This window comes from Passer montanus, unplaced genomic scaffold (assembly GCF_014805655.1).
Source record: "Passer montanus isolate IOZ18808 unplaced genomic scaffold, ASM1480565v1 scaffold174, whole genome shotgun sequence".
In the NCBI taxonomy this organism is placed as follows: Eukaryota; Metazoa; Chordata; class Aves; order Passeriformes; family Passeridae; genus Passer; species Passer montanus.
The window spans coordinates 110723-132517 of NW_024364715.1; the positions used below are offsets into that span (position 1 = coordinate 110723).

The window sequence follows — 21795 nt, forward strand, 5'->3', positions numbered from 1 at the left end:
CCCTTGATCATTTTGGTGTCTCCTTTGGGCTTGCTCCAACAGCTCCACATCCCTCCTGTGCTGGGACCCCAGAGCTGGAGGCAGAACATGTCCCAGAATTCCACCAAGGGCTGCTCTTCCACTGGGGCTGGGGCGGATCAGCAGATGGATCCCTGCAGACTGCTGGATTGAACTGGGGGATGGACAAATAGCTTCCCCAAACAGCTTCATAACAAAGTGAAAGAAAATCCATGCTCCCAGAACAGCTTTGCAGCCTCAGGGAGAGATGCTGAAGGACTCGTGCTGCTGCCAATACGCAGCCCCACGGTTTCTAAAAATGAGAGATGATAATTTTCTGTTACTGAAAGTATTGCAGTGAATTTGGTGTGATTCTGGATCAGGCCTCAGTTGGACAGATAAAGGTGAATTGATTACTGAACTCAGAATTAATGGTTGCTTAAATGCCCTAATTGCATTTGTACTGAGCAGAATGTGATCCTAAAGTGATAATACGTATGCAAGGCACTTGAAAGTGGTCAATTTTCCTAAGTTGGGAACAATTACAAACAAAAACGATTGGAGGAAAAAATGAGAAAAAATAATGTGTGTTCTAAATGAGGGTTGCTTAAGAAAACTTTGATAGGTGCTGTCTCCTCCACAGCATGCACACAGTTCTGCAGCCATTGAAGATATTCTTAGCTAAGAATCTATCATTGTTAAGGAAGATAAAATCAGAAATAATAACAGTAATAAAAACCCAAACAGGAAAAGAAGGGATTTGGTAACAAAAGCAATGAATTAACTGTTATATAATGCAGAGACCTGGAAGGCTAATCTGGAAGAGCAGTCAATGAAAATGATGTTTGGTGGCATTAAAGACTATTAGGGAGTGTGCATGTGTGTGTGTTTATATGCATGTATGTCAGAAAGATAAAAAAAACCCAAAAAACAAGCTGCATATTGGTTTTAGCTGAAGCTGGCAAAGACTGCTCTGATACTAGAAAAAGAAAAGTGTCCAGTCAAAGGTTCATAGCTCTAGAGAAAAGCAGCCTGATGGGTCCATATCCTACTGAGGGGATGCAAAGATGTTTGCTCCAGCAGTAAGCAGGCAGCACATTAAATGGCAGCTGGTAAATGGAAATGTTTGTACATGTCTAGGACTAGGAAAACTACCTTGAACGGTTTCATGTATGTCAGTACCTGGGTGCTGGGGAAGGCTGTGCCCAGAGAAGCTCAGGCTGCCCCATCCCTGGAAGTGCCCAAGGCCAGGTTGGACTCAGAGCAGCCTGGGTTACTGGAAGCTGTCCCATGGCAGGGAGTGGAACGGGATGGGCTTTGAGGTCCTTCCTAACCCAGTCCATCCTATGATTCTATGAAGTTAGGCCAACAAAATAGGATGGCATTTGTTTAGGTGAGATGATGGATGGCAGAGAGGGGCAGACTCCTAGCACTGGGGTACAATAAAGATGGAAAAGATGCTGCAGACCCCTTGTAGTCAGAACACCAGAACAGAGGGGCAGACTCCTAGCACTGGGGTATGATAAAAAATGGAAGAGATGCTGCAGACCCCTTGTAGTCAGAACATCAGACTCCCTGTGGGACCTCCAAGGACCCGCTCACTCTCATCACTAGCTGAGGATACAGTTTTCATACACTAAGTGTTACTGAAATTAGGACAAGTCAGATGCTCTGAGTGGTCAGGTCTGCCTGGGGAGCTGATTTTGTGTCAGCAGTGGGCTCTCAGGAAGACAAGTGCAAATTCATACACTCAGACATCCTTGTGGGCAGAGGAACGATGGTGTTTTGGAGGACAGTGACTCATTTCAAAGTCCCATGAAGGAAGATGGAGAGTGAGCAGAGTGCTCATCCAGCACCATCAATCTTCCCTTCTGCCAAAACCTGAAATGCCAGGAATGATGACTCTCATATTCCAGGCTGGGATTTCCCAGGCAGAAGTGCCTACACTGGGCAGGGAATCAAAATCCTCCATTGCACATGGAGATTTCGTTAGTGTGAGTGACAGAGGTGACTAATCCCTGCACAGGAGATTAGTGCACAGTGTCCTTGGGACTTCCAGAGGGCTCTGGTGGCTGTGCTGGCCCGGCTCTGACTCCTGGCCCAGCAGCCAGGACGTTATTGAGGAGCTCAGAGGATGAATTGTGGTGGAGCCCTATGGAGCCCTAAATAAGTTTCACTTGAATATATATCCAGGGGTTACAAGGGAAGCTGGTCACAGCCTGGGGGAAAGAAAAACTCCCAGGGGAACATTCTTGAAAGCACTGGGCTTTTCTGTGTAGGAAGAGCCAGTGGTGACCCCAGACACAGTATTCAGGTGCAGCTCCTGGCACTGGAATTGTTTCACCTGGGGGTTGGTTTGCTGTTGGACAGTTCGTCTCAGGGTGAGGTGTTTGGTGCAGCTCTCTGCCATGTGCCTACACCTGTGTGAGCCCAGCCAGATGCAGCAATTCCAGGTGTGGACTTTCCAACCACACCTCACCTCCAAGGACAGACATCACCCAGGACAGAGAACTGATCTTTAGTGTAAGAGAAATGCAGACAAAGGCCCTCCAGGAGTGGCCCTTTTTCTGCAGAGGAGCTGTTATCCCCCACCCCATCCCCCTGTCCACACCACCTGCATGCAGCAAGGCCCTCACACAGATTTCTCCTAATTAGGGCTTCCAGCAAAGTGGCTTGTGCTGAAAATTAGTGAATCCCAGCTGGGAAATCCAAGGGATTTCCTGAGAAAAACAGCTGTGTGAGGACATGGAAGCATGCTCATTCCTGGGTATGGAAAAAGACTTGCAATGGTTTCATAATAAAAACTGAGAAGGCTGAGCAGCACCCAGAAGTGTTCTTGTGTGCCACAGCAAGAGCAGGGCATGGCTGGAAAACTCTTTGTAATGGGGGTTCAGCACTTCAAAAGCAAAGGCATTAAGCTGCATTTAAGGCACTTTTTAAATGTGAGGGAAGTCAATAAAGCCTGTGGGGCTGCAGGGTAGGTGGTCCTGTCTTCTCCACTCAGAGCAAAGGGGGAGCAGAGCGTGTGGAGCTGCCAGCCTTGGAGCTCGGGTTTGGTGGATCCCATGGGGCAACAGGTCCATTAACCCTCTCAGGACCACATGCTGCTATCTTTTCTCCAGGTGTCCCCCTCTGCTTTAGCCTAGCTGAGCATTCCCATGGTCTGGCTGGTGCAGTGTTGGCAGTTTACTTGTGGTGCCTGCAGTTCCCTGCTGCCTGGCAGGCTCACACGGGGGTGCTCTGGCTTGTTTGGGGGCTTGAGGAGTGGCTCCCCTGATGCTGGTGTGGAGGGAAGGTGTCCTTGCCTCAGGATGCTGCTTTTTCCTCAGAGAACTTGTGTCACAGGTAGCAAAAAATCCAGACAGTTCAGCAGCACACACAGAATTGCTGTAGTTTAGGAATTTTCTTAATTGGAAGAAAATATTATGACATATTGGAGGCACCTGACAGAGATGTACCAGGAGAAATTTCTGTACCGTGTTGCTGTTAGGAATGCCCAATCAATGACAGGGACAGGCACACTACCCTGCCAAAGGGAGGAGAGGAGGTTTCTCCCTGAATCCAGCTGTTGATACACTCATTCCCAGGAGCAGAATGATTGATAACACGGTTATTTGGAACCCACTAGTGGATATATTCTTAGAAACTAGAACCTCATTTTCTAATGCTGCAAAATGTCATTTCCTAGGACTGGCTGAGCAGAAATTGGATTTTGTTCCTTGCCTTCAGAACTGAACAGCACAACAGACTGATAAATATTGATTGTGCTTTTATATTTTAATTTTTTTTTCGTTAAAGTGCCCTAACCTGATAATTTTTTGATTACAAATATATTAGAGTTGATCAGAAAGAGCAGCAGGACAGACTTTTATGATGGTGTTAATCAAATCTCTTTAATGAAGGGACCCTGTGGGAGATTAAAAGCCCCACACCTGGATTTGCCCAGCTTCTTGACTGTGGCCACAAGGTCCATTTTCGTGTCTCTCCAGCACAGTAACCTTCACTCACACTTGCATTTGTTGGAAAAGTCCTGAGTGTAGCTGCAGGGTGGCTCATTACATGGTCCATTACCAATCCTCTCCCTGGCAAACAACCCCGTGTGCTGTGCTGGGGCTGTCCCTGCTGGAAGGATCTCTGGCCGTGTTCTGCTGAGCTGCTCCAGGACATTATTTCACCTGATGGCTGCGCTGCAATGTTGGGATGTACGGCTGTATGTTGTAATGGTATTTTTAATTTGGGGTGTTGGGGATTTGTCTGCTCATTCAGCAATGTGTGGAAGAAGTTTTCCAAGAGACAGAGGTCTAGGGAGAGGTTTTCTCCTTGGAATCAGGAAGGGGATCTGGGGCAGACACCAAACCCTTTTTCCTCACCCAGGGGTTTGACGGGGCTTGGAGCACCCTGGTCTAGTGCCCTGCCCATGGCCTGGGCTGGAACAAGGTGGTTTTTCAGGTGCCCTCCAACCCTTCTGTGATCCTGTGAGCCCACATCCCTGCGCAGCAGTCAGGGTGCACATCCTGGCTGCTGTGTGCCATGGTGATGCCAGTACAGAGGTGTGCCAGCTCTGGGGAAGGATCCTTGTGGCTGACCCGGGGTAAGGACCACTGGCTTGTGCTCCAGTGGGGCAACTTGACCCAGAGAGCACCCACCACCCCTCACCTGTGCACCCACAGAAACCCCCACTGTATTACAGCCACCAGGAGGCCAAGGGACAGTGTTTGCCCTAAACCACTGCTCTGTTAGTCTGGTAAAAGGGTCCTAAAGCAGGAAAAGCCTTGTGTCCCTGTGCCTCTCTGCCCCACACTGCATCCCCAGTCCCCTTGGTGAGCCAGGTTCCTGGGTAAGCCTGTGGACAAAGCCACTGCCTGTGCATGCAAGAGCTGTCAGGATGGAGACGTGTCAGTGGTGGTGAGCAGCTCCAGCCCACGGTGGGGGGAGGCTCTGGAGGCAGCTTGGCAGGTGCATGGGCAGCACTGGGATGGGATGGGATGGGATGGGATGGGATGGGATGGGATGGGATGGGATGGGATGGGATGGGATGGGATGGAGCTGCAGCAGGTGGGAGTATCCGGAGGCACGGAGCAACCCAACCTGTAGTGCTGAGGTCTGCACCAAGGTGGGTCCTCGAGGCATTTCCAGTGCTGCACGTCTGTGTTTGGAAGCGCATTGGTTGTTGAAGTCACTGGGAGCATTTGGCAGGATTTCAACCCAAAACTTCAAGCCAGTGTCAGTTCGCAGGGTGCCGATTTGCTGGCAGGAAGCAGAGCAATCCCTCAGCACTCTGCAGGTGCCCGTGGGGGGACAAGCCCAGCGCTCCGGGGACATCCCTGGCAGCTCCTGCAGCCAGCGGCGGGTCTGCTCCTGCCAGGGGCTCTGCCGGGGGCTTCGCCAGCCAGAGCTTCATTCCATCCTTTCCCGGTCCATTCACCATGCCTCCTGCCTCCTCCCCCTCTCCCCGTCCCTCCCACCCTGCCTGCTGGATCCCCAGCAGTCTCTTGACACCTTGGGGGAAGGCTGGGAGGTGTAACCATCGCCAGCGAGCGAGGGAGAGCGGGAGAGAAGGGAGAAGGAAGCCAATAATAGGGAGGTCTAGGAAGGTGGTGGAGGGGGAGGGACGGGGCCACTCCTCCATCGGTGGGACTGCAGATTATTTTGCATGGATTGTTGAAGAGAAAAGGGAGCTGCATTTGTGAAGGGACCAAAAAATAAACAGCTCATTGCTCGGGTAAGTGCCAATGCAAGCTCCCCGGCTCTCATTGTCATGCTGTACATCGATCCCCCCTCCTATTTTGCTTAGTTATACTGGGTTTGGTTCTTAGTAGGATTATTTGATGCATCAGCTGTATGCTTCAGAGGCTGGAGACTGCCTGGTACGTGTGTGTGTGTGTGTGTGTGTGTGTGTGTGTGTGTGTGTGTGGGAAGATGCCCATTCTCTGGATAGACATTGACACATTTTTCCAGCTCTCAGTGTGGTGTCTCATTCGCAGTGTTACCCCAAAGCGTGCCGTACACACACACACAAATGGTGTTTGCTGCCCCTGCCTTTAAAATCCACTCACACACGCAATTATTGAAGCTGAAAATTAAAGAGGGGCTCTTAAATCACAGTCCTCAGTGGTAGGGGGCTACCTCTCTTTATCCTGAGCCTGACACGTTCAGTATTATGTTTTATAGCAAAGCTACATTTAAAGATCAATTCGGCAGTGGTTATTGCATCCAAATTACATGGTTGTCATGGAGATGGTACAGAGAAGCTGAAGTGATATGACTGCATCTGGACTGGAGTGGGGCTTTGCTGCCGAGTGAGATCCTGCCTTGCCTCCTGTGTCTTTTTGTCTCTGCTGGGTTACAATTTCTTTTAATCTTGAATGAAGCAGTGCTGTATTAGAGGATTTAGAGGTCGAGCTGCTGGGAAGGGTGTGTGTTACCCCCACTCAGCACTGGGTTATTATCATAATTGTTCTATTAACGTCTGCATCTCCCTGAATTTCTTCCACAAGTCTGGGAAGGAGGAAGGCGTGAGAAGGACAGATAGTTTTCTGAACACAGCTAGGGCTGGGAGTACTTTCTAAAAGATACCTGCCATGCCCACATCTCCCTGCTGGCTCCCACACCTTGGGGGACAAAAGGGAAAGGATGCTTTGCTTTTAGCCATGTTTATCTTCCATTTTGCTGCCTCAACTTTGAGGATTCAAGGAGCCGGTCACCTGCTCATCACTGTGTCAGGGGAATGGCTTTTTTATTATTATTTTTTATTATTATATTTGTTTGCTTTGCAGCTGGTAATATGGATGTGTTGGCAGTTGGGAAAGAAAATCCATAATTTATGAGAATGAAATTTTCCTGCCTAAGGCTAGCTAGAATACAAAGAGTATATCTGTGGGAAGGGCATGTTATATGTTACAGATGTGTATTTCTCTAGTGGCTGGGAGTAAATCACACTATTGTGCTCATCTTCATTATTTTGGGTCTTAGGCTGGCTTTAGTCAATATTTAATCTAAGCTCATTGTGTGCTCACACAATAAACGTGCAATTTGGAGCCTAACTTTACATCTCTAAAATGCTTTGGGAATGCATGTGGCATTGTCTCCATAAATGCAATTTCACCCTTTTCTGTGAGACCAAGCCTATTGTGGGCATGTAAATATAGTAAAAGGCACTGGTGGAAGCAAGCCCATCAGAATGGCAGTGTTTCTCTAATTGTATCACTAAACATAAGACAGAATTAATTACTAGGATAAACAGAGCTTTGTAGCTCTTGGATCAGGATAATATTTGCATGGAGTTCCAGGCCTGCATTATAGTAGCTGGCATTATGGCTTTAATTCCCCCCATGCCAGTAGATAATGTTTTTAGCCAGGAGTGGAGCATATTATCATTAGATATTTTTGCTTTAAAAATATGTTAAATCCCCATGTCCTTGTCAAATTGTCCATTGCAACTGTTCCAAAGTCTGTGATTCAACTAGGATTTTCCTTAATGTGATTTTTCCCGTACAAGTCCAAGCAAACAATGGATAAAATCTGAAAGTGGGTGGCCGAGTCCAGAGGGGATGTCAGAGAGATGGCTAATTCACAAAATGGATGGTTCTCATTCTGGGCCTCTTTTCCCCCTAAAAGTTAGGCACAAGTGGAGTTGAAGTGGGTAGTTTTCCCTGGAGATCTCTGGGTGTGTGAGGCTAGAAGCCAAGTAGTTCTGCATTAATACTGAGTTCCTGCTGTCTCAGCACCTTAGCACTCTTCAGCCTGCCCGGAGAGGTGGCTGGATTATTCTCTGGGGAAACTGAGGCTTGGCGTGGTGAAATGACTTTGCCAAGGTGACAATGGCAGCGTTGGGCAGGGGCACAGGAGCTCTGCCAGGAAGAACCTCTGTGTGACCACCAGGCCTGTTCAGTGTCCTGCTTGCATGGGGGAGGTGGTGATGGGGAGCAGTAACTCCAGTTCATGGAGACCAGGTGGGTGGGGTGAGCGTGTGTTTGCTGAAGCCACTCATGAGAGCTCCACAGAGGTGGCAAGAGGGACTCAAGCACTTTCAGACCAGTTTCTGAGGTGCCCAAGACAAGGACTTGCTTTTCTGACCTCAGGCTGTGCTCTTTGTGTGGTCCATCACGTGGCTCTTCACATGAAGCCCTCGCAGGTGTCTTGGCTTTCTGCTCTCCCCACTGGTGCTCCTCACCTCTCATCTCCCTGCTGAAATACCCTGAATTGTTCTTCTGGACTTCAACCCATAGCCCCATCTCTTCTTTGCTCTCCATCCCATCACCCAACAGCTTTTTGTCCTCTTCCTCCATGGGTTTTCCCAGCAATGTAGTTCCCTCCATCCAGCAGTGCTACAAGCTTCCATGCCATGGGTTTGTGTGTTGTGTGCCTGTCCTGAGGCACACAGTGCTGGGTATGCCAGGCCACCATGTCAAAGCAACTCAAGTGAAAAGCCTCCTTTGAAATCCAAAGTTGCCCCATTTGGTGTCCATGGTTCTGCACAAAGCTGGAGCTGGTTCTTGTTGCCAGAAGGAGATGGAATTCCCTGTTCAATTCCCACACAGGCACCTGTGTGTGGCCCTGCTGACTCGCACAGGTTGGTGCAGTTGCCAGAAGGATGTTCCCTGGGCTGGGAGGGAGCTGTGGCTGCTGCCAGCAAAGTGCTGCCTATGGGCACAGCGATTCCTGCTGAGGGAAAAGCTTCCTCGGAGGTTGAGTGTGAGCAGTCCCTGGAGTGGGTGATCTCCTGGTGAAAGTGGCCACATCCCTTGTGGGTGCTGCTTGCTCTGCTACCTGACAGTCTCTGCTGTGGACACGCCTCTTTGCCAGATTTGCTGGAGGTGAAATCATCCTCCTTGCCCTTTTTGGCTGGAAAATGCCTTTCTCAGGGATGTGCTGGGACAGGATCCATGGGAGGCCCAGTGCATCCAGGCTCTCAGTGGCTGGATGGAGCCATAGGAGTGGTTCAGGTGGATTCTGCACAGGAAGCTCCTGGTACTTCCCTGTGGGGTTATGGTGTGAGAGGGACAGGGTCAGTTCTGGCTTCTCCCTGTTTCCTGTCACCCTGGGGAGGTGACTGGCAGGCTGGGCTCACAGGAGAGAGGCACCTGTCCAAGCTGGACAGTGAACACCTCTCCCTTCATCCTCACTGCTGTACTTTGTGTTCCAGGAGTGGCTGAGAGGCTTGGGGAGGTCCTTCCCTGCAGTCCATAGCCCTGAGCCTGGGCAGCACCTAGCTCTGCTCAGCTCCCAGGTGGGGACACTGGGGATTCCTCTGGAGCAAACACTGCCCGTCTCTGGATCAGGCCCAGGGCTCCCTCACTTGCACCAGGCAGGGCCAGAGGGAATAAGGAGCTGCAGCAGCTTCAGCAGACATTCTGCAGCTGAGCCCAAACCCCTTCTTGTGCTCTCCATGCTTTTTCTGGGTTCTGAGCCTCAGCCTGGCACGGGGCACACGGTTTGTCACCTACCTCTTCACATTTCCTCCACTCCTTCCTCTGCCTCCTCCTCACCACCTCACGTATTGCCCTTGTGGTTTCTCAGCTTTGTGGTTTTGAAGGGCCTGTGGAAGAGTCAGGGCTGGCAGGTGGCTGAGGCTGTCTGCTGTCAGGTTGTTTGAAGGAACTGTCCCACATCCCCATGTCCCCATGTCCTGGCCAGGAGCTGTGCTCACACTGGGTCCCAAAAGAGGAGACCACACCTGAAGGGATCTTCCCAGCACCACTCTGAGGGGTGCTATGGGAACTGCTCAGGGGTCACCTCTGTGGTGCCCCCAGCCTTGCCTCATCTTCTGCTGTTTCCTCTCCTTCTCTGAGACATGCTGGACGGCTCCCAGCAAAGGTGGTGCTGGTGGGGTGCCTGACACTGGTGGCTGCTGTGACACACCTCAGCAGGGGCAGGGATGGGGCAATGCTTCCTTCCAAGCAGGATGAGCCCAGGATTCATCCCAGGATTTTCTGCCTTCCTCTACAGCATGGAACGTGGTCTGGTTCCAAGGATAATCTCCCAAAGCCCCAGTCTGACAAAATCTTTGTGCGCTGATTTTGTGTCTCCTGCTCTCCAGCTCTGACACCTCCACACTGCAGAGGTCCCCCGTGTGTCTGGGAGCTTTCCATGTGCTGTGATGGTGGCAGGGACGTGCTGGGGACAGGGCTGCTCTGTGACCTTTGGGATGAAGTGCTTGCTGGGCTGGGGGCTCGCAGCTGGATGTGGTGTCTTGTGTGGTCACTGCCCATCCTTGTGTCCCTCCAGGCGATGCAGCTGAGCTCCCCTGTCTCCATGGCCTTGCTGTGGCCCTGGGGTGGAAAACTGAATTCCCCCTCAAAAGACAGAACCTAGGAGAGAAATCCCAGTGATGTCCCCTTTCTGGGGGTTAGAGCATGTGCCTCTGAGTTCTCCTGATCAACATCAAGCAGGAAAACTGACATCAGACCCCAGTGCCTGATATGCTCACGGTTGACCAACCTCACTGAAAAGCCCAGGGAAAACGATGCGAGCTCAGCCTCCTCTCTGGCTTCTCCTCCCCCATGTGCACTTGTCTCTCTATTATTTTCTTGATATGGAAAAACAAATTTGACCCAAATATCTTTTTCTTTTAAATCTTTAAAAAATTGTAGGATAGTAGGGAAATGCTGTGATACCAAACTAAATTGAGGGGTTGCATTTTTTTTGTTTTCTGGATTTGCTTACATGCTCCAAAGTCAAGGCAAAAAGCTTCGTTCTTGCAACTTTTTTTTTTTTTTTAATCCAGCCCTTCAGTGGTTTCAGCACAAGAGCATCACAACCCTAGGTAAGGTCTAGCTGACCTATAATTGCAATTTTCAGCAAGTGAACAATTTTTCCAAAAAATTTCACACAGTTCTAGGCAAAAGCCTCATAGAGGTGGAGAGGGTGTTCCCTGTGGTACCTTCCAGCCTTCCTCCAGCACCTGATCCAGAGCTGGGTGGTCTGAGGACTTCTCAGGGAAACATCAGGTGCTGCCATATAGAGAGCAGGACCTGCTGACTGCATCCTCCTCCACAGCAGGGCCTGGGCACACTCACAGAGATCTCTGCCCACTCGTGCACGGCCACTTGCTGTTGGCTGGTGCTGGACAAGGAAGAGAAGATGGCCGTGGTCTAGTGGAAGGTGACCCTGCCCATGGCAGGGAATGAGGTGGTCTTTAAGTCCTTTCCAACCAGACCATTTGGGGACCCTGTGGCACTTTCTCCAGGTCACCCCCAGCCTCTCCCCACTGCATGTCCTAAAGCAGCATCTCCTCACTGCACGTCCTGGCAGTTCAAGGAGCATTTGGACAACACTCTCAGGCACAGGGTGGGATTGCTGAGCTGTCCTGTGCAGGGCCAGGAGCTGGACCTAGATGTTGCTTGTGAGTCCCTTCTGACTCAGGGTATGCCATGGCAGACAGACCTGGCAGCCTTGGATGAGTCCTGCCCTCAGTGTGACATGAGGCACCACTCCCAGTGCTGAGCTCACCTTGTGTGGGGCTCTGCTCCTTCCCACATTCTGCATATTTGCTCCTCAAACAGGCACTGCTACCCAGCCTGTGGGAGTGGATGGAGGAGAACTGGGACCCGGGAGCTTTGGCACTTGCTAGGAACAAAAGGCTGTGGATGCAGCCTGCCCAAGCAGGACACAGGCACGGGGGAAACAGAAGGGGGTTGTGGCCAGAAGGAGATACACGATGCAGGGGAATTCTGCTAAATTAAAAATATATATTTGTCTTTACTGGTACAACAGAAGCTAGGGGAGCAGGCAAGAGGAAAGTGAGAAAGCTTTATTTAATTAGATTATAAGGCCCCAAAGGCTTCAGACTCATAAAAAAAATGAATTGATTTTTGTAATTGAGGATGGGGTTTGTGCCAAGTGCTGCCTTAATGAGTATTTAGGTTTTGCCTCCTAAGTTAGCAGCACCAGGCAAGGGCAGCTATTCAAGCCACTTCTCGCCAGAGTCCTGAGCTTGGAAACAGGAGCTGCCTGCCTGCAGCTGGGAGTGTTAACCTGCCTTTCCAGGAAAGGACATTGTGCGTCCTTTCAAGGCAGTTTATCCAGGTCTCTTGGTATTCTCTCAACATGAAAGCCCTTCCTCTTCCCCAGAACCCAGGAGGCAGCTTTCTCCATGCATGGGTGTGGAAACTGAGGCAGCAGATAATCATGGGGCTGTTTATCCTCACAGAAGTAGAGAGAATTAATTTGCTGCAGCAGCTGAGGCAGTTTCCTTTGGTGGCTCCTTCTTAGGGGCTGCTGGGAAAGGCGTGTGCCACTGGAGCCCATCCTGTCCCCCTGCCTCTCCTGCAGGTGATCCTTTAAGCACAGCACCTGAGCATGGTGAAAGGGTGTTTGGTGCATGCACGGCTGGGAGCTGCCTCTGCAGGAGCCATGGGACACCAGGGAGGGCATTATCCCTCACCCCAAACCATAAAACTGTCTGGAAAGAGCAAGAGATTTTTATCCCAGACTTTTGGATATTCCTCCTTCCGCCCTTACAGGCTTTCTCCAGAGTCTTTTCACTTTTCCGTGCAAGAATGGGGAAAGTTCAGTGTGCAGAGGTTCAGGATTTCCTGTGTGCCCCCACTGTGAGGGCTGGGCTAAGTCCAAGAGGAAGTGATTCCAAAATGCCTGGAGTGTTGATCCAGAGCTGCCTGGGGACCAGGAGCAGAGTGACAAGCCCAGGTGAAAGGCAGGAGGTTTGGATGTGCAGGATCACAGCAAGATCACAGCTTGATAGCAACACCTAAAATGCAGATGTGTTACTATTACTGCCATCAGAGCAGGGGAGCAGAAAAGTGGCCACAAAATTCCAGCAGCACCTGGTAGATGTAGGGAATGGTTCTGTAGCAGAAGTCTGTGCTTTATGAGCTGGATATTTCCTGAAAGCAGAGAGCAGGAAATCCACTGCTCTCCAATAACAGCAAACTGCAAGGAGTGCACCTTGTGGGGACACTGTCCCTTTGATTCTGCCCACAGTAACAATCAGAGATTGCCAGTGTCAGGCACACCACTGCAGCTTGCACACTTGTGCCCTGCAGCAAACCTGGCTGCCACTCCTCATGTGCCACTGTGTCATTGGGTCACTGGCTGCACCAGGCTGAGCAGCACTCATCTCCTGAACTCTTTCACCTTTACAGCACGCTTATTTCTGGCAGGCCTCTCTGGCCTCTCTGTGCTTCAGTAAAGCCTCAGTCCAGCACGTAATTCATCAGTTCCCAAAGTCACTGTCTGATGCCCAAATGTAATGATGTCTAGGGAGCAGGAGAAAAGCCCTGAGAACACCTAAAAAAGTCTGCTAAGAGGCACAATGACCCTACTGCAGGCTGGTGGAGCAGCTCTGCTCTACCCTTGCCAAAAAACCTAATTCAGGGCGTCTCAGAGGTTGGGAGAGCCTTTTGGTCCCAGAGCAGGTGTGGTTAAGACACTCTCCTGGTGCAATTACATCATCCTGATGAGCTTTTTGCTCCTTTGTAATTCCCCTGAGGAGAAGCAGCATCCTTGTCCCTATAAAGCACCTTTACATCAGTCTAGGAGTGTGCCTGTTAGTCCTTCCTCAGGGAAATCCTGCTGCTCTCACCATGGTTATCCAGCACATCCATTAAGGGCAGATCCAGCCTCTGCACAGGAGCTGCAAAATGGCTCCACCAGGGTTTCACTTGCACTTTCTGGGCAACTTGCTCTGTTTTCAAAGCAAGTCAGCTTCAACCTTTCAGGCTGCTCAGAGCATTCCTGCTTGGGGGGGCCAGATCTGGCCATGTCACAGTAAGATGTTCCTGTGGGAGCGTTTGCAGCCCAAGTGTGTTCAGCAGGGCTGGGCAGCAGCCTCATGTTTTTCATGTGGGTGTTGGCAGCAGAATCATCAGAGCTGGGGCTGCTGTCCCAGGCTGGGGGGTGGAGAGCAGCAGAGTGAATTCTTCTGCTTTAACAAAAAATTCTGATGCAGATCAGACACAGCCTTTCTGCTGACTCTGAACCCTGGGGGCTGAGCTCAGCTGGAGATGTCTACATTTGGGTGAGCTGACTCTCACTCAAAGTGCTTTTCCATGTATTCAAGCAAGTTCTGGTATACCCAAGTTCTGAGCAGCATCTCCTGTGCCATGTTAAAGATAATGATAACTCAACACATCCTCACAGAGCAGAGAAATCCTGCTTTTCTGTCAGTGATTCCATCCTGGCCTGTAAGTTCTGAGAATAAAAATGCAATTATATTTTCTGCCATTTCTACACCCTGCTGACTGCAGCCTGGGAGACTAAGCACACAGCACATCACTACACAGATGTGATGGACCCACCAAAAATGTAGGTGTGCCCCACACCATTTTTCCTTCAGTGAAATATGCTGGAGAAAGGAGAGAGTGGTCATGCTACCTGTAAAACAGACACCCTTTCCAGAGAACAGAATGAATGGGAGACTCCTCCAAACTGGAAGAATTATGAACTGTTGGTCCTACTTTGGTTTTCTACAGCCAACAGGCAGTTTTCAGAAGGTCAGTGATGATCTGTTTGCCTTGGAAAGATTTACTTGGCCCATGCTTCTTTTATAGGAATGTTTCCTACAGTTTAAAAAAAAAAATTAAAAAAAAAGTGGAAATTTTGGGCTAAACCTGCCTGCTGAGGTGAGCTTATGGGTGAAGTATTCACTAGGAAAAGGGCTGATATTCATCCTAGTCTGAGAGCAGTGATTTTCCTACACCATTGTCCTGTCTGCTCCCCTGTAGTGGCCTTCTCTCTCCACTTTGCCTCTCAAATGTCTTGATTTGGTCCTGGTGACGTATTAAAGTCCCTTCATATTAGATCTCCTGTTCTCAGGCTGTTCCTTGCAGGTCCTCTATGCAGACAGCTTTATGCCCAAGTGGAGCTGCTGACTTTAGTGGAATTGCCACATTCTGTGCCCTAACACCCTCTAATTTCAGGCAGAGAAGTTTCAGCCCTGTTGGCTGTCAGCAAATCTTGGCTGAGTCTGTGTTTTCAAGCCAAATAAGTGCATCTCAGTCTGATTTGGGTGAGGGAAGCTGCCCTTCCTTTCCTTTCCTCCACTGAGATGAGCACAGAAAGTGCCCACTGGTGTGACAGTTACCCAGCTGTTCCCCTCACAGATGGATGACTCGCCTCAGGTCCAAAGTGGACACTGCTTGATCCTGTGTTATGCTTTGCTTGCTGAAATCAGTCAGAGCAATTAGTCCTATCTGGACTCTCCAACAGCCTTTTCTGGACTCAAACATCTTCAGCAGTCAAGTCTCTGCTGCCTGTCCGTGGGTGCCTTGTACCAGTGCTCCTGGTCTGGAGGCCAGCTGGAATTGCAAGGCTGACGTGGTGACCCTCAGGAGCATCCAAGAGCCTTGAAGCAGATGTTTCTCTGGAGGATGTGGAGACCATCATGATGTTCACAGAGCTGTGTTGGCAAGCAGAAATCATGCTCAACTGAGGGGCAGGGAAAGCCCTTTGGAGAGCAGGGCTGAGTCTCTGCTGGGCAAAACAAAGACCATTCCTCTCTGCCACGGGAGCCTGGTCACCCTCCTCACAGAGACTGAAGTTATTCCTTTTTACCTGGAGATGGTCCAGGGTGGAAATGCAGACCTTTTGAGATGTCTGCAGACGTATATAATGATATCCACAATGCTTGCTGTTCTCTTTCTCAAAGGAGGATCCCCTCCTTCATCCTCCAGCTTCCAGAGTGGCTCTGTCACTCACACTAATGCCAGCAGGTTGTTCCTGGTGGTTCCCGGTGGATGAAGGAGTGCTGTGTGGAGAGAATGGGAGATTTCACACTCTCACTGATGAGTGAGGAGTTGTCTGGTGTCGCAGGTTGCTGCACGTCAGCTTTGGACACCATCAGCTGGCTCCAAACCAGCTTTCTCTGATGTCAGCACCCACACAAGTCTGTTTGCTGTCGTCCCCCTCTCCTGACAGCTTTGGGAGATGCTCAGGAAGACCTTGCTCCCTGCTCTCTGGGTCACACTGGGCTCTCAAGGAGACCAAAGCCTTCTCTGCACGTCCTGGACTCTCAGAGCTGCTGGTCCCCACATCCCTTGGGCTGGAGCCATCTGTCTGCACACATTGTCTACCAGCTTTTGTGGTCAAAATCCCCACCAAAATCTGATGTGTTACTGGCCCTCATCTCCAAGGGTTATGGATGTGTTGGAGTGTGAAGGGAGTTTGCCTCCCTTCCAAAACTCCCTTTCATTCTGCAGTTCTGGTCTCCATCCCTCTGGATGTGTGTCCCAGGGGACAAGCAGGATGGGCTCGCCTGCTGCCTCCTGAAATCTTGCAGCGAGGCGTTGCATGGGTTTAGTGTAGACAGACAGCATGGCAGGAATTTCCTTTTCTGGGGTCTGAGTCAGCTGCCAGCCCTGTTTTATTATTTTGGGTACTGGGAGAATGTGGGGAAGGAGGATCAAGCAAAGGGAGGGAAAGAGAGGGGAAGAAGCTGTTTCCATTTATGGGTTATGAGAAGCAGTTGCAACTCTTGTGGATTTTTATGGAAGGTAGCCCTGGCTGTGGGGAAAGCTGGGTTTTAATGAATTCAATTACAATGCTGCACAGAACAGAGTGGAAAGGCCCCAGAAACAGCCTGGTTTTATATAAAAAACCCAACCCTATAGACAATCAAACTATAAACTCCCCTTCCAGAGGAGGTGAGCACTAGAGCAGACAGGCACAGGTGAGGATCGAGCCAACTCTGAGCTGAGCCTAAAACTCCTGAAAACTCCTGTCTTGAGTTGGATTCAGCCCAGCATGAACTGATTACAGTGTTTGTTCTGCACTAAGGCAAGGCTGGAGCCACTGGGACTCACCTGTTACCCAGAACAGGCTTCCTTCTATCAAGCTCTTCTCTGAGCTCTGGGAGCTGCCTGAAAGGTGCCAGGGCACAAAAGATCTCTGTCCCTTTTCTCCACTTTTTCTGCCATGCCAGGAAAGAGCTGGCTGGGATCCTTTGGTGTCCCTGTGATCCTTTTACAGCTGCAGGCTTGAGATCTGTGCTGTGGGCTCCTGCAGCAAACAACCTCCTTGGCCAGACCCACTGAGTGGGGAGCATTGTGTTCGAGAGGCAGGAACAACATCCCTGGGGAGCTGCCCTTCTCCTCCTTCCCCCAGGATGCAGTAAAATTTGCCCTCCTTTGCTGTTGCCTCTCTGGAGGCTCCTGGTTCTCTCTGAGCCACAGGATTCCTGAATGGCAGTGCGTTTCTGCAGGAGCAATCCACAGGGAGCCCTGCAAGGTCTCCAAGGGGGTCAGGGTTTGCTTCTGCAGGAGGGAGGATCTGAGCATCAGACAGACCCCAGTGAGTGCACCAGGATCTTTGTCCTCCCACAGTGAAGCTGAGAGACCCTGGGTGGGATTTCAAAGGAGCCTGTTCCAGGAAGATTCCAGACCTGACATGCTGTCTGAAACACAAGGACATTCAGGTCCATGTTCATCCACATCCTGGACCTCCTGCCTCAAGCTCACATTTCTCCTGGGACACCCATCAGCTCATTGTCCCAGTGCTTTGGCCCTCTTTTTGTGGAGGCTTAGGTGACTCCTACCACATCACCAAGATGTAAAGTGGGGTGCAGCCACAGAACCACAGAACCACAGGCTGGGGAAGGTTGGATGGGCCCACAGGAAGGCTTAGGTGACTCCTACCACATCACCAGGATGTAAAGTGAGGGTGCAGCCACAGAACCACAGGCTGGGGAAGGTTGGATGGGCCCACAGGAGCTCACCTGGTGCCACCTCCCTGCTCCAGCAGGGCCATCCCAGAGCTCAGGGCACAGGAATATCTGCAATGTCCCCAGGCAGGGACACTCCACAGCCTCTGCCCCATCTGCTCAGGGCTGGCACTGCCAGGGCAGCAGTTCTGCCTCCTGGGCAGGGGCAGCTCCTGGGCTCAGGCCCTGCCCGTGGCTCTGGGGCCATGGGCAGCCTCCCTGGACGTGCTCCAGGAGCCCCAGGTCCCTCCTGGCCTGAGAAGCCCAGAGCTGGGCACAGTCCAGGCTCTCACCTCTTTCCACAGGCTTGAGATCACGATTGTTTCCCCTGTGAAGGGAGCAGTCAGGTTTGCATGGTGCACACCCAGGGCTGGAGGAAGGCTCAGTGCACCAAGTGCTGCCCAGCCAAGGTGTCAGTACAAGGAAAGGGACATGAAAAAAATACTAAATATATTATTTTATTTTTCCTGGTTTTAATAACTGCAAAAGAGTACAAACAGGAAAGCTTAAGGATTTTAAGACTCAGATTTATTGTTTCCCATAAGCAAAAAGCTGCTGTTTTTTCCCCAGGATGAAGTTTAGCAGGAGTCATTTGGATTTCAATGTGTCCTAATTGCTCTGGGGACTCTAATAAAAATTCAAAATAAGGAGCTGTAGGATTTGGTTTCAAGAAAAAGTATGTTCCGTGCACAGTGATTTCTGATTACCCAAAGACTCTTTTTTTAGCATGTAGCTGGTTTATTTTAGTCTGTGGGATATGTTTTATCCATGGCCTCTTTTCCACATTGGAAGTGAAGGATGTAGGACCTGGAGTTTGCACTGGCAGAGATGGATGGAAACCACTGGGACAGCCTATTGCCCATGAGCAATGACCATCAGTGCTCCAGGGGCTCTGTGAAGTGTAACTGTGGCATCAGTGTGTGGCTGAGGGCTCAGCCCAGCCCTGCCCCTCACAGCCTGCAGAAACACTGCAGGTGCCTTAGAACTTGGTGTCACCGGGGAAGGGCTCCCGTACAGAGCAGGGGGTGATGTACAGAGCAGTTTGGTGCTGCATAAATCTTTGCCCACATCTTGAGTTCTCTAGGCAGTGCTGCTTTCCCTGTGTTTAGACTGTAACAAAGTGATAGAAGTAAAAGAATTAGAGAAAATCCAGAAAAAGGTAGGCAAAATACTCAAAGGGGTAGAGAAGCTGTCTTCTGAGAACAGGCTAAGAAGGAAGGGTCTACAGTCTAAGAGAGGAGAGGCTGAGAATGATGATGAGGTCTTCAAAATCATATAAAAAACAAGCCCATGGGGAAAATAAATGAGTATTTTCACAATGAGAATGGTAGAAGGTTTTTGTTTTCAGCCATGTTGAAAGAGCAGAGGTCAAACCAGAGATATAAGAAGGAAGAAATGTACTTCAAAAAGAAGAACCATGGCTGTGATCTCCCCATGTCTCCACAGGATTGTCTCCTCAAAGAGCCCTGACCGTGCCCGTGTGCAGGGTAATGTGTGACACCTGCCTTTTGTAAATTCACTGGTAAGTCAGGTGATAAAAGCACATCCATCCCTGTCCTGCAGCCACGCTGTGGATGGGATCTACAGCCTGGACATCAAATGGATGGCATCTACAGCCTGGGCACATTCCATTCCTGCTCACAGGGGACAGGAACTCGGAGCACATGGTCCATCACAGCAAAGGATGGCAGTACAGGCATTTTAGCCCAAGAAGTTCAACACCCCTTCCAGCCCAAACCATTCCATGATTCTGTCTTCACTAAGCTGGAGGGAACGGGCTGCAGAGCAGTAAGGAGAAGGAAAGCTGCTGCAGGAAGCAGCCCAGCTCAGCATGATCTTGAGGAAAAGCTCATGCTTGACTAAGCAGCAGAATTCTTCTCCAAGCCTTCCTGTGTCCCAGCAGCCAAGTGGTTACACAAAACTGAAGTGGGAGCCTTTCCAGTTCCTAATGCAGGAAAGAAAATTAAAAATAAATCATTCCCACCAGCCATTCAGCTTCAACAAAAGCTGGGACACTTCCAGAGCCAGTCCCTGAAAGAGCTGCTGTGTGGTTTCCAACCCCTCACAAAATCAGGGCAAACTTTGCTGCTTCTCTGCCCGGCCTCTTTGGGACCAGTGCTTCCCTGCAGTGGATGCCAGCCTGGCTTCGCTGGCCCTGCTGCAAGTCCAGCATCATCCCAAAGCACATGATGGGGTATTTCTGCCCTCCTTCCCTGCCAGCCAGCCCTGCCCTGTCTTCTCCTGGTCCAGGGGCTGTGTAGGACCTGGGCAGAGTGGGGCTGGAGCAGGGAGTGAGTGGCTGTCCTGAGTTGCTATCCTGTGGCTCTGGAAACTCACAGTGATGAGCTGGTGCTGTGGAATTCTGATAAATGAAGGTAATAGCTGTTGGCTTGCTGAGTTTGGCCTGCAAACCAGGGCAGCATGAGGTGGGATCCTCAGTCCCCTCAGGGCCACAGGATGGGATCCTCAGTCCCTTCAGGCTCTGTCCCGTCTCTCCCACCAAGCTCCAGCTCTGGGAAGGAGATGGAAAGGCCATGGTTAGCCATGGACCATGGATGCCTTGGCTGCCCTCAGCCTCTCCTACAGCAATAATTTGCTCTTTCTAGCAAGAATCCATGTTCTTCTACTCGTGGGTGCCTTACGGAGCTGCTCTGCTCCAAATCATGGAGCTCCTGCTTAACAACTGTGTACAGCTCAGCAGGGCCACATTATCTGTTGCTGTGAGCAGCCCTGGCTGGGATATGTGCCAGGTCACCCCCTTTTTCTGCCAGACCCTCTTTTGAATGCTAACCCTGGTTATGTTTGTGGGAGGCTGGGATCACTGGACATGCAAGGGGTGCCCACCCTATTCCCAGGACCAAGGGAAGAGCAGTCACTTGAGAGGGTGCCTGAGCCTGCAGAAAGGGCAGGACTTGTGAAAATCCCCTGATGGGAACCCACATGCCATATTTCAGCCCTTACCTGCTTCAGAGAGCACTTTGCAAAGCAAACACAGAATGAAATGAGGAGGACCTCGGGGAATGTCAGCCTGCAGTTTGAGGCAGCCAGGCTGTACAGCTTTGGGACAGTCAGAGGAGCTCCAGAGGGACCTCTGAGCACCCCCTGTCCCTTGCCCCAGTGCTGCAGTGTCTCCTCTCCTGTGGCAGCTTCAGAGGCTGAGCTGCTCTTTGGTGCTTTCCAGAGCAAACAGAACAGTGTTGAGAATCTGGCTTTGGGCTTTGTCCAGAGCTGGTGACCTTTCAGCTGTCTGCTGGAGACAGATATGGACAGTTGCAACCAGCTGTTCCACCATCGTTTTTTCTTCCAGGTTTTCCAAACTGTGGAAAATCTTGTCTGCTCCTCCCTTTGCTCTGTCTTCCACCCTGTCTGCTCCTCTCTTTGCTCTGTCTTCCACCCTGTCTGCTCCTCCCTTTGCTCATCTACCTTCCCCACACAGGTGGGGAGGCAGCAGGTCACAGATGAGCTGCAGGGTGGGAGAGACCCTCTGCAGCTGCCATGGAAGGAGCTGGGAGTGTGGCAGGGGTTGGCTGCATGACTCCAGTCCAAGGCATCACCATGAAGAGCTGTGATCAGAGCCACAGACTGTCACAATCCAATCTGGCAGTTCCTCTGGAGATTCTGGGAAGCCTCAGCCACTCATAACCTGTGTGTGCTTCAAGTGGCTGCCACTGCAAGCAAAAATCAAGTAGTTGGTGACTTGTTGGGAGTTTGTCATGGGTTGCTACACCCTCAGCTTGTCTGCAGGCTTTGGGTGCACACAGCAGCCCCCAAGCAGGTGTGTGCAATGGGAGACCCACAAACCTCAAGGGTCAGGAGGCTGCAAGAGGCCTGGGTTTCTCCTCCTGGCTGTCACACTGGAAGCTGATGGTCTTCCCAGCTCAGCAATAGTCTGTGCACACATCCTGCCAGGGTTTCCCTGGTGCCTCTTCTCCAGCAGGAACACAGGCCAAGGAGGAACATGACTAAGGCTTTAACTATTGATTCCTCAGCACTCCTTCCAGACCACAAACATTCCAGTGAGACTTCACAGAGGGTGAAACAGTAGTATAATGCTTAACAACTGTAGTAGTTTATATGTAATAAAAAATGGTGGTGCTTGTTTTCTTTTAATATAAATAATGTAAGTTACTTAAAGTTAGGAG

At 50.5% G+C, this 21795-nt stretch overlaps 1 protein-coding gene across 2 annotated transcripts in view; it reads left to right on the forward strand.

Annotated features, from left to right (window-relative positions):
• The window catches only part of PSD2 (pleckstrin and Sec7 domain containing 2), a 75386-nt gene that overhangs the window by 14614 nt on the left and 38977 nt on the right, over positions 1–21795 (forward strand). The window contains exon 1 of one of the 2 annotated variants that reach the window (XM_039704415.1): positions 5583–5719. The exons of the other annotated variant lie outside the window; for it this stretch is intronic. The gene's annotated coding sequence lies outside the window, so the exon portion shown is untranslated. Of the gene's footprint in view, positions 1–5582; positions 5720–21795 lie in introns of those variants that run through there. 2 annotated transcript variants of the gene reach the window in all.